Below are 12664 nucleotides of genomic sequence, written 5' to 3'. Positions count from 1 at the left end.
TGAAGATGTGCTTACATCTCCCACCCAACACCGTCACAATATAGCATTACTATATCTGGCAACTGGAAAAATGCAACAGTGCAGCAGCATGACCATGCCAACAGGACTTCCAGTCTCCTATTGTGACACGTTCATTTCATTTCCACTGGGTGTCCACACCTTGCAGCCAACAAAAGGGCATGTCTGTGACAACCAACCACATCTGTTACATGAATGCATCACACCTAGTAATGGGTCAACCTTTTCATTATGACAAAGGTTTCTGTCCCTTCCTTGCTCAGAGTTGAGACCTTTCCTAAACAGTTCCTTATAGATAGACAATGTGCTGCCCTGAGTTCCCCAAGAATGAGAAAGTGAAAGCATGATCCCCTATTGTTTTAATGTTTTCTTGCAGTATGAATTTCAGTTTGTTTATGTAGAAATGGAAAACTAGGAATAATCAGGGCCGACTTAGTTTAAAACCCTTTTCTTTAACCACTGCGCTCATTTTCTTCAGACATCACAGCATTTGACAGATGGATAACAAAACAAGTGAGTCAGACAGAATAATACAAAATGAGATCAGCCATAACCAATACAAAAACAAGGAAACCCGTAAACAGCATGCAGAGACATGGTGGCACTGATGAAGCATGTGGGTGTTGAGTGGTGAAAATGATGACAGTTAGTGATTACAGCTTAGTCCTTCAATCTGTAACAGTTTATGTGTGTTTGAAGTTATAAAGAGTAGTGCTGGATGTGATATGATAGGAGGTATCTTTCCTGGAAGGGAGGGAAAGTAATTGTTGACCATATTGGTTGTAAATGCTGGTGCAAATGTTGAATGAGTGTGTCTTTGTGACTTCTATCTCAGATATACACTGACAAAAAAAAAGTTGATTAAGCTAAGAGACAGTTTCGAAGCTGGTAGTCAAGTTAAGTCAAGTAATTTTTTTTTTAAAACCCCTTATCAAAAAAACCTATTTAATTTAAATTAATTTGTTTACATCCTTAGCAGTTATGGAGGTTAAAGGTTTAAGCATTTTAAATTACAGTGGTTCAGTTTAAACAAAACATGGTTGGGCGTGTTTAGATTTGTGCTAGTAAAATTGTTGTAGTCAGGTTGAGGAAAAGAATCATGGCGAGGACGTACCTAAAATTAAGTTCAGGTGCTTCTGAACAACAGTTACTGGGGACAAGTTTTGTGTTTTATGACCCATCTGCCAAACCCACCTGCCTCCTAACTGGACCCCTCAGTACTGATTCCTTGGTCACGTGATTGCAGCTTTCCAAAATTTAGTTTTATTTATTTAGTTAACCTTTATTTAATCAGGTTGGTCCCCTTGAGATTAAGAATCTCATTTTTTTTAAGGGGGGCTGGGCCAAAGACAGTCACCAGTGAAGACACAAAGTTGCAGACAGAGACACAAAGGGAGAGAAGAATACCATTCACGAGCACTTAAATTTGCGTTAAAAGAGAACTATCTATGAGTCAAAGAGAACTTTCTGGGAGTCAGCTGTACAACCATGCAGGCTAACATCAACACTCTATAGCATCTGCTTATAAGTATTTCTTTTTAGATTTAAACACATTTAGCAACACCAGTTCCTTGAGTTTCAAGTCATTCTGCAACAAATTCCATGCTGAGGATGTGGAATACCCAAGCCTTTTCCCCAATTTCTGTTTGCGTGTTTGGGTTATAGAGCATAAAGACATCCTGAGACCACAATGAATACTGTCCTGTACTTGACCACAATGTCAGTTTGCACTGTACTTTTATATATGTACATCTCCTTTTTTTTCTTTTTCTACAATACAAGTGATAACTGGTAAGCTACTGCTGGATCTGATCCCAAAAATCCTAAAAAAAAGCACTAGCATAGCAGTAAAGGAAGAGAAAGGGAAAACTAATTTATGTTTAACAGGAACTTCATACATATTGCTATGATATATCAGTGTTATTTGAGTGTTTTAAATCATAGTGTAAATAATAAACTTTTGTTAAAGTGGGAATTTAGGGAAACTTTGTATGTGGCTCAAGAAGTAAAATGAGTTTGACACTTTGCTCCTAAACTATCGATTCCAACCTTTTGATCCCTATAACACATCCATCAATACTGTCATCCATCTTAACAAACATTCTTTGTGTTTTACCATGTTCAATTTGACATTTTGCACAGTAATGTTTGCTAAATAGCAGTAAACACAAACTACAGCTCTAGTCATGTGATTAGTTTTGCAGGTGGTGAGTCATAAACAAAAAGTATTGGACAAATAAAAGATTAAGATCATCCAAATTATTACAACACATGCTGAGTGTGATATGAGTGTGTGTAACAGTTTTCATGGCAAATCATCCAACAGTTGATGTGACATTTCACTCAAACCACGAATATCAACTTCACAACATCCATCTGATGGCTGTTTAGATATTTCAGTCAGGATGAAAATGGTAGACTGAAGGGTTTGCATCCATAGAGCCACAACTTTAACAAAAATGATTTACTGGACACAAATATGCTTTAGATTTAGGTAAGTAAAGTGCATGATCTGCGATGAACAGACTAAAACAATCAATGCCACTGTTGTTAGGCCTGTGCCAACATGACTTTGCAACTTTCAATTTAAAGTTGTTTTTGAGGGTTTTTTTTTGTATCCTTATGCACCCTCTTCTACTACTTCTTCAATATGCTCAGTGTGATTGATTGAGAATACATTTACCAATAAAGCTTTCAGTCTTGCGCGGACCTCTGGACATTTCACTCCTCTGCCACACAAATCGTGCTGGCTTGGCCTCCACAACATTACAGAGATGCCATTCATCCTGCCCCTGACTGACAATCAATGGCAGTGCCATGGAACCGGTTTTGGCTGTGATTGATACGAGCTATTAGCTCCCTGCATCTGGACACGTTGTTCTGGAAATGGGGCAGGACAGCACTGACCCACCCAATGAGTCTGTATTGATCTGGACTAGATTGAAACCTCTAAATCTCCCAAACACTCTGAGTTAAACACTTTAACTTCACTCTGATATACAGTAGATCACTGTGTTGTTTAGGATTGGACTTTTTTATGTTTGTTTGATGTAGCCTATTGTCGGTATTGAGAACTTATTTGAACCTGTTGGAAGCAGGGTAGTCTTTGGATGGAGATGTGACTGAATGCTTCATGGAACCTCTTAGCCATATTTATGTTGCACTGCTTGTGTTGCAATGCTTTATGCTGCTGCTGCTGTGCTATTGTTTTGTGCTGTTGTTTGCTGTTTCTTGTTGCTTCCTTTGGCTTGTGTTCCTGTTTGTTGTAGCTGTTGCTGTCTTTACAATGTCCTGTTTTTTGTTCTAATGTGAATTTGATCATTTTAAAGGTTTAAAAACATCTTGCCAAAGGACTACAGGTGAAAATTAGCCTGATGGCTAACACTGGCCCATTTACAAAAATTTTGATTAATGTGGGTTGTTCTTATAAATAAAATAAAATACAAGTATAAATACAAACTATGTCACAGACAGCAATTAATATTTCTGAAAAATAGCTAAAATAAACTTAATGCAAAATTAATATTCAGTTTAGTATATAATTAAATCATGACTCACCATTTTATTGAGGTTCAGCAGCAATTTATCATTTGTGGCAGTTCAGTGATTTTATTGGTCGGCCTATTTTCGCAGCAAAACTCTAAGGCAACAGTTCAGCACTTATGACAATGTTCTTACTTTTCTCTGTCACAGTTCTTTGCTTTGATGACACGTTGCTGACAGCTGTATTAATATTTTCTAATTGTTTCCAATCTCCTAATACCACAACTGACACTGCTGCATTTGTTATGTTTTTCTCTGCTGATTTCTGACGGCAAGACTTTAAGTCTCGTGAAATTTGGTGCAAAAATCTTCTTTTTACTCTCTGGTAACAGTATTGATAATAAAAGCCCACAAAACAGAGCAGTGGCCTTATTTGGCAGTTTAGTTGTTATGTAATGAAGTCGGCTATAGCAGGGTCTATACAATCACTCTCTGATGCAGTAACTGTCAGTTAAGATACAGTGAAACACTGACACCAACACAGCTTGCTGTGTGTATTGATTCATGGGATGTCAACCTGTGTCCAACAATTGCTCATTATGATTCATCAAAGGTTAAGGGAGAGCTGTAAAAAGAACGTGGCAATCTTTTAAAGGGCTTTTATTTTGTTTAGAAACCATTTTTTATGAGTAAGAGCCGAGTCTAATTTCAGTAAAAGACCATTCACAAGTTGAGTCTGAAATCTGTTCCCAGTTGTGTGTGACCAACCCTTGTGTCTGGTTATGGTTGAAAGGACAGTTGAATTGAACTACATTTTTTGTGATTCTCTGTCAACTTATTCACCAAGATAACTTCTGAGACCTAGGAAAATAGTGACATAGTGACCAGACAATCAAATGGGTCATAAAAAACCCCAGCTTCAACACTTTGACCTACTGTACATGCACTAGTGATGTGCATGTACAGTTTTCCTGCACGATGAGGGATTTTTACAGTTTCAAGCCAATACTGGTCCAGGGGAGAGGGGAGTTACATAAGATCCCAGTATTTAATAAAACACATAAAAACAAAATGCTTAACACTGCTAAACAAAACACGGAGAACTTACAGTGTCAGAATTGGCATGCTCTAGTCCAACCTCCTTACCAAGGTACATGATGAACAGAATGACCAAAGACAAGTAAACACCATGGATAACACCATTGGTAACACCCCATCATCCTATTCTTGACTAGCACCCATACAGTATTTCTACAGCATAGCTACAGGTATAACGTCAGTGCTTTAATGTTCCTTGCAATTCAGGGTGATATGAACAAGATGCAACATGTTTGATTGATGGATATACAGTATAAAGAGAACTGATACAGCTTAGGTAGATCTTTGAGAGCTGCTCCGAAGTGCATGAAGCTAAAAATGGGTATGACATTACCCTGATCTTCTGCATCATGGAGCCCATAGAGCAGGTGCATAGAGACTTTCAGCCCATTCTCACTCCAAACTCGTCAAATACGTCTGCTCTGTCAGTGCTTTTGGAGTAAAAGCGTGATGCCAAAAGCCACCTTCTGCAACCAACTGGAATGCAGCTGGATGGGGTCACGTGCGAACATGCCCGGACAGAACCAGTGGTGTTGTTATCATATGCTGGCAGACAGCCAGAGGGCACTGAGCGTATCCATATGTGCCGCGCACTGAAATGCTGAAGGACAGCGTCAGGTAATAATGCTGCCGGTAATCATGTAGCATTAGTGTGCTTATAGGGCAGGCAGGTGGGTCCCACAAACAACTGACTTTCGTGTGGGAGTCTGGAGTTAGCTTCCCGTGTGGTTTTGAGTTGAGCTTTTTTCTACACCTCACCATGTGCAAATTTTGCCTAAACCTAACCATCACTGACCCAGCCATGGGGACAGTCTGCGCTGTTGTCTTAATGTAAGGACCTTGCTGCTTCATCCCAACATGTGCATTTGTTGTCATTACAGTAATGGGCTGCGTCATCCCACCATGATGTCCTCCTGCCACATGCATTTGTTGACATCACCATAACTGCATCCCAGAGCATAAACCACTGACACAGAAGGATACTTAAAGTATCATAATTAGACACGGAAGGTCACTGACAGAGCTGTACCATGTAATGAGTTGGGAGGAGAATGTGTTGAGACGTTTGAAACCGAGCATGAGAATTGGAAAAATAAAATGAGAATTTTAAATTCTGGTTAAGCCCTGTGCTAACTTGAGCGGGAATACAATTATACAATCGTGTGGCCCTACTTTCAAAATGTTTAACACATTTTCATCAAAAGTTGTCATAAAGTGCTGCTTTGCAGTGGACTTCCACGTCTACATACTGTGCTGCTAGTATCCTTATTTGTTTGCTCTTCATGTTCCGGGTGTAAACATCTTGCACCAAAAGCACTGTCAAAGTGACGGCATTTGATGACTTTGGAATGAGAACCAACTGATCAATTATGATGTCAACTTCCTTTTTATAGCATTACATTTATTGTTAATTGTCAGAAAAAACCCTTTCACAGACATCAGGACACCATCTGTTGGCTAGTGGTCCATGTCCTATTTACTAACATGGAGCAGGCGGGGTTTTTGACCTATACTGCAGCCAGCCACCAGGGGGCGATGGAGATGTTTTGGCTTTATTATTATTGATAGAAATGAAGCCCAAAGCAGTAAAAATACAACATAAGCATTAGTCTTAAAAGCTTAGGTGAAGGCTCAAACAAAGAACAAGCAGTGGTGAAGGCTGACAGCAGGAATATGTGCTGAGGAATGAATGCATTCATACAAATGTGTGGGTGTGTTTGTGTGTGTGCACTCCGGAAACAGAGGGGGACACTCTCTGTGGTGGCGGGCAGGCGGAGCTTTGATGTGGCCATGACTGGCAACTCTCTCTGGCTGTGTGAGCCAAGCAGACACAGTCACTGCATGGACTCTGATCTCTACAAAGAACTATCTTTACATCTCCCTCTCTCGCTCTCTCAACACCCCCCCCCCCCCACACACACACACACACACACACACACTCCCACTCCCTAAACACACATGCAGACACAAACAGTTCCACCTTGACATAAATCTGCTCTATCCACCTCCTCTCCTCCTAAACTGGCATCCTTCCAGTCAGTCTGGATCGGAACATTGTGCAGATGGGCACAAAATCACCAATCTGACGGACGCCTCAGGTCTTTTCATGGACGGGCTCTGCAGTGTAGTCATGTTCATTCTCCTGTCAAACTTCATAGTCCTCTCATCACTCTTCTTCTCCCCACAGCTCTCTCTATTCTCTCCATCTCGCTCCCTTCTCCTCTCCTCATGCTCGCCTTTTACTGCGTCACTTTCAGTGATCCCCTCTCACTCTGATGCTGGGTTTTTCATTCCCCAAATTCCCCGTAACTGTTGATGATAGCTGCCGATCAAGTGGATGACATGTTTCTAAGATGTTTGATATGTTGGTTCGTCCAGTTGCTTTATTAACTTTGTCTGTCTGTGTGGGTGCAGTTTTCGGCACTATCTGTCTTGTTTGATATTCAAATTTTTGTTGCCATTTTCGGGCAAAACTATGTAAAGTGAGCCATGATGTCAGCCCAGGCTCTGCTCACCTAATACAATTTTAATCTTTTTTTTATCACTCAGCCTTTGGAAGCCCTCGAGTCCATCAAAAAACTTTGGGGAACACAAATTAATTTTCTTTCCACACTTACTTCTATTCAATTTAATCTTCTTTACTAGTATTGCCAGAGTCTCTAAATAAAATTCAATAAAAATGGAAATAACCACCACATAAAAAAATATATTATATGAAAAGAAATAAAATTTGTTCTTGAGTGTGTCTGGGTGTCTGTCTTTGCTGCTCCTCTCTTGCCGTTTCTCTCTTTAATTCTCTGTAAATGGACAGTGTGTGTGTGTGTGTGTGTGTGTGTGTGTGTGTGTGTGGTTAGTTGCAGCTGAGATAAAAGACGAGACATTTAATGATTATTTGGAGGGGTCTGATTGGAGGTTATAGGCTGGAGGAATGTGTAAAAAAGAAGCCTATCACACCAAGTTTCAGGTTGATTGGTATGACTGTTAGCAGTGACGCGTGTATCTATGACCCAAGTATGTACTATACTCATCCACGTGTGTTGGTTGTTGGTATGGTGCATATACAATTATGGTTAACTGTGACAATGCTAATGCTAATTTTTGTCTGCAAAAAAAGTCTTTAATCCATTTAAATAAAATGTTCTTACTGGAAAAAAAACTGGATATATGACCAATAGGATGGTCTTTCGGTTCAAAACACTAAACTAGATAGCAATAGCAACGTTTATGGCCATGCCTATGGAAATCTCTTGTTTCACCCTGATTGTTACCCTAAGCAACGTTGTCACCCTGGAAGCAATTTGTAAACAGATGGCACTGCCCTATCACTCGAAGCCACCTATAATAATGCATAACTAAGCTTTAATAACATTAAGGCAAGTACATCATAAAAATCTCCCCACCGTACTGTTGTCAAAAAAGTTGAAATCAGCTTTAGAGACCAAAACTGTTTTTCTTACCAGGCTGTAAACATGTTTGTTTCTCCTGTAAAGTTGAACATTTTAACATGGGGAGTCGATTGGGAGCCAGCCTATAGTGGCCATGAGACAAACTGCAGTTTTGGGCAACCATCGCGTTAGCTTCATTTTTCAGCATCGGAGGTTGCCGCTTGCTCCTAACTGCTTCAATACTGACACGTGGTTGGTGGCCCTTTGTGTCAGCCAAACATATTCTCATCTTAACCCCTCATATGAAAGCGCTTTGTCAGTGACCTTCTGTGTCTAGTCATTATGTTGAATTTATCCTCCTGCATCAGCTGCTTACGCTCCAGGATGCTGTTAGCCTACATTATGTGGTGTGACCACTAGCTTATGATGGCAAATGTTAGCACTGACTAATTGACTCTTTTTATCTTCTGCCATTGCTACATTATGCCATTCACCATTTTCCCCTTAAGTTTCAGAATCAAGCTGTCTGGTGAAGTAACTCAGTTTGTGTTTTTCATAGTTTTCAAAATTCAGTTTCATTTCCTGTTTTATTTTGTCACTCACCCCTCTTCTCAATTCAGATCTCCACTTCCTGTCCATGTGTGGTTCCCACCTCTCTGATTGTCTGCTCCTCCCTGATGTGTTTCACCTGTGTCTAATTATCCCCACCAGTATTTAACCTGTGAGCTCCCTGCTCCCTGTACCAGATTGTCTTTGTGCCTTGTGTAGAGTATTCCAGCATTCTTCCCAGTGGAATTTTTCCTGGTCACTTAGATCCTCGCTTGTGATTTGACTTTGTCTTTAACCTAGATCTTTTTGGTTTGCCTGTTTGACTGCCTGCCTGTGTGCCAAAGTATTTGTGAAAGTAGGGATTTCTACTTTCTACTGAATCTTTCTCCTGACTTGTGCGTTTGATTCCTCATCCATGTGAACCAGTCTTGTCCAAGCTACATGATGGTACACAAAAACACTCTATTCTCTCTCTACTCATTCTATGCTGACTAAGCATAGGCCATGTGTTGTCTGTTGTTGTTTAGTGGCCCTTTCATGAAATATGAAACGGCCAGTAAACATATATATATATATATTAGGATTGGGCGATAAAGCGATAACATTATCAATTGTGAAGTAACGTTTCCTCGATTGAAATATGAGATGTAGTCGATAGAATGTTGATAGAACGCGTTCCAGCCATGTTTTGACAAACAACATGAACAGCCAATGATAATAAGAGTAGCGCCGCGGTGAACCAAATGCAGTGACCAACTTTGACTCTAGAATACAACTGTGTTTGACAACCGAGTTGTATCTGCTTCCATAGTGTTTTATTATGGCGGATCAAACAGCTGATGGTTTGACAAACAGAGCGCAGCTTCTTCAGCACCAAAGTGTCAAACAATTAAATTTGTGAAACAATTAAATTTGCAGAGGTGGAAAGTGACTTCTTTAGACATCTACAGATTACTTTGTGATAGTTTCAGGTTTCATCAGACTTTGGATGGAATTATTTAAAAAAAAACCACCAACAACAACAACAACAAAAAAAAACAGGAAGCATTGCTCCGTGTCTCACCCAGCTGCTTGCTCTGAGCTCTCATTATTATTACCAGGGGCAGGTGTAATGTTTTGGGGGGCCTGGAGCCACAGGCACATGACGTTATTTTCACCCTTTCTCTAACTGGGAATGATGGCAGGCTGTTGGTAGCTAAAGGAGAAGTCAGCCTACTCAAACGTTTTTAATTCCTGATTAAATTATTAATAGCAAAGATGTTTCACAGAAGATTCACAGAAGTTGAAGTCAGAGTCCTGAAGTCAGGAGAGGTTGGCCTATTAGCACAGTGTGCTTAAATTTACCTGAAGTTGTTTAAGATGTAGCTTTTAATTTTTATATAATACTGGAAAGTTTAATAAATAATAATAAATCATGTTTATTACACTCTAACAGAATAGTCAAATGAAACTATGTCAGTGAACTATGAGGGCAAAAAACAAACCACAAAGACAATCGTTCATTAATCATAATGTAAGTAAATTTTTCAAATAATCGTGATATTGATTTTAGGTATGAGGTTCGGCCTTTGCTGGGGGGAAATTTTAGTAACTGGACCTCTTTGAATTTTAGTAGAATAGGTCCGCCAGTTGGCAATGCCTTTTCTACAGTATATTTGTCATGTCAATGTCTGACAAAAAATAAATATTTAAACCAAAATTCACCTTATGATATTTTCATATCTTATTTAGGAGTAAAAGGGAACCTTAAAACTTGACAGAAATAGTGAGTTAATGTGATATATATCAATATCGACTGATATGAAAAAAAATATCGTGATAACACTTTTTTCCATATTGCCCAGCTCATATATATAAGGTGACTTTTGGCATTGTGATGTTATGCCAAAAGCACATTGACAAAGTGTCGGTATATTATGAGTTTGGAATGAGAACAGGCTGGTATCTTGTGACCTATGAATGAGAACGGGTTGAAATATTTTATTATTTTAATATTTTTTTAAGTCTTTGTGATGTTTTGGTCCAATTTCTACAATTGTTTACTTTTAAGTCTTGACAGCTGTTTCTAATAACTGACAGATGCCTTCCACCTGAACTAACAGAACTCGGCAGTGTTGGACTTCATCTACCAACTTGAAAACTTTTCAAAACATATATATATATATATATATATATATATATATATATATATATATATTTATTTATTTATTTTTTTTTCATTGTGCAAAAGGTTGGGTCTATAAACCAGGGTTGATGTTAACCTTTACTTTGAAAGCACACATCACTCAGTGTTGTACATCTCTTTGTTGATGACATATTAATTCACATACAGATTGGGAAGCTCTTGAATTGATTCTTAATCCATACTTTGGTTGGATTCAACCCGTGTCTGTTCATCAAACGCCAGCATGATCTTCAGAATCTTCTCCTCTGGCACGGCTTAATTCACTTACATGTTTCCTATTGGCCAACTATTAACTGTAATTCAGATAAAAGTGATGCGCTTTGGCCTTTCATGTAGCAGCCTGGTCTGCTAGTTGGTGATTAATGAACCACTTCCATCTCCAGCACTGTGAACTCTGGCCTGGACTTAATTAAAACTGCGCCGCTGACCACCAATCATAAATTACTTCCCACAACCTGTGACACTTTTAGAATAAAAAGAACAAATTGGTTTCTTGCCAATTAATAATTCACAAATGAAAGGGAATAACAAGCTGGAGGCAGCTGCTGCTGGAGGAGTTGTGCATCCTGCTTTGTGAGTGCAGAGCGTGAGGCGCCGGTGTCTGCTGGGTGATTGATGCCTGTTGTCTGCTTTGCTTGTGTTTTACAGGTAGCTGCTGTCATTACCGTGTCACCGCAGTGCTCCTGCCCAGTCTGAACCCTGACCTGAGCAGCTGGTTTCCAGTAGGAGGGAGCTGCCCTGCAACAACATCTCTACTCCATCATCCCTGCCTCTGTTTACATGTGCGTCAGCGTGGGGATGGAGGCCTTTTTCAGCAAAACAATTTGAAAAAAGAGAGCCCCAGCCAGAGCCGCTCATCTAATCAACTTTGTGCTTATTTTTCCCTTTTTTTTCTGTGACTTAAATGTTATCATCAAAGCTGAAGTCACACATATGAATTTAGTGATTGCATCAGAGGCACAGGCTGGGGTGTTTCCCCTACTGTTGTATATCAGAGAGTTTCAGCTCCTTACTGTGGTGTTTTATCCAAAAAACAGATGAAGGTTGAGCAGGAGCTTCAGGGTGTGACGAGACAGCTCGGGCTTTACAGTCTCCGCTGAATGCTGTGTTTCTTTTATGTATTTTTACGAAAATTATCTTCATATTTATCAGCTTGTAGTGTACTTTAATCAGTATTATATTGTAGCGTTTGTTGCTATTGGTAAATATTGTTTGACCAAATATATCTTCCCAAATAAAAGTCTAAGTTCAACATCAGCAGAAAGTTTTGCCTTTGTTTGTGTTTTGTTGACAGAAAATAAAATTATACAATATTAATAACATTCTATTGGTGTGTCGCTTGGAATCTGAATAGAGGCCTGTTTCTTACAGGTTACAATCAGCATTCACACTCATGTCAAATGACTGCAGTAGTCACAGTTAACAGGCTTCCGCGCTGATTGGCAGTGACGGAGTAATCTTTAACAGCAAGGGGCACTTGAGAATACAATTAAAATAGAAAAATAAAATCTGAATATTTAAAACATGTCGATTTCGGAAAAACAGGCAAAAAGTTTTTACGCTTGCCTAAAGTGATATTTCAGGGAATTTTAAAAGGCCATAATTCACAAAAAACTGCAATGGAAACACTTTTTTGGCTTTTATCGGTCACATGATGCTAATGGCTTATGAATATGAGATACCAGCCTGCTCTCATTTCAAACTCTTCAAATATTGCCACATCGACAGTTCTTTCAGCATACAATCCTGACATCAAAAGTCACCTTTTGCATTCCCCTGAAGAGGCTGAAAACACAGCAGGACAGAACCAGTCATGTTGTTATTATACACCGCCAGCTGGACGGCAACAGAAGCATCAGCCTGATACGTGTATGGGCAGCCTCACCTGAGAATGCGGCCTTACAGAACCTGACAATACAAACAGAATCAGATTGCCGGTAACAAC

At 39.4% G+C, this 12664-nt stretch overlaps 1 protein-coding gene across 1 annotated transcript in view; it reads left to right on the top strand.

Annotated features, from left to right (window-relative positions):
- Positions 1-12039, top strand: part of tsnare1 (T-SNARE Domain Containing 1) — a 201540-nt gene extending 189501 nt beyond the window's left edge. Inside the window, exon 12 of the mRNA XM_042490496.2 lies at positions 11368-12039. The gene's annotated coding sequence lies outside the window, so the exon portion shown is untranslated. The remainder of the gene's footprint in view (positions 1-11367) is intronic.
- Positions 12040-12664: the final 625 nt, after the last annotated feature.

Source organism: Plectropomus leopardus, chromosome 11, assembly GCF_026936395.1.
Source record: "Plectropomus leopardus strain MGB_pleo_1.0 chromosome 11, ASM2693639v1, whole genome shotgun sequence".
NCBI lineage: Eukaryota > Metazoa > Chordata > Actinopteri > Perciformes > Serranidae > Plectropomus > Plectropomus leopardus.
The sequence above is the reverse complement of the archived record's forward strand: the minus strand, read 5'-3'. Positions and strand labels throughout refer to the sequence as shown.